Source organism: Austrofundulus limnaeus, unplaced genomic scaffold (assembly GCF_001266775.1).
Source record: "Austrofundulus limnaeus strain Quisiro unplaced genomic scaffold, Austrofundulus_limnaeus-1.0 Scaffold1047, whole genome shotgun sequence".
In the NCBI taxonomy this organism is placed as follows: Eukaryota; Metazoa; Chordata; class Actinopteri; order Cyprinodontiformes; family Rivulidae; genus Austrofundulus; species Austrofundulus limnaeus.
Genome location: NW_013953449.1, coordinates 128,914 through 129,306, shown reverse-complemented (window position 1 = coordinate 129,306; position 393 = coordinate 128,914). Strand labels below are relative to the sequence as shown.

General features: G+C 52.7%; 1 long non-coding RNA gene across 1 annotated transcript in view; it reads right to left on the bottom strand.

Moving 5' to 3' along the window:
* The window catches only part of LOC106533913 (uncharacterized), a 1,871-nt gene extending 1,492 nt beyond the window's left edge, over positions 1–379 (bottom strand). Inside the window, exon 1 of the long non-coding RNA XR_001312301.1 lies at positions 4–379. This is a non-coding gene — a long non-coding RNA (uncharacterized LOC106533913). The remainder of the gene's footprint in view (positions 1–3) is intronic.
* Positions 380–393: the final 14 nt, after the last annotated feature.

The window sequence follows — 393 nt, the reverse complement described above, 5'->3', positions numbered from 1 at the left end:
CACCTCCTCCATTCATGTTACACCTCCTGCATCCACGTTACACCTCCTGCATCCAAGTTACACCTCCTCCATCCACGTTACACCTCCTCCATCCACATTACACCTCCTCCATCCACGTTACACCTCCTCCATCCACGTTACACCCCCTCCATCCACGTTACACCTCCTCCATTCACGTTATACCTCCTCCATTCACGTTACACCTCCTGCATCCACGTTACACCTCCTCCATCCACGTTACACCTCCTCCATCCACGTTACACCTCCTGCATCCACGTTTCACCTCCTCCATTCATGTTACACCTCCTGCATCCACGTTACACCTCCTCTATCCACGTTACACCTCCTGCATCCAGGTTACACCTCCTGCATCCACGTTACACCTCCTCCATT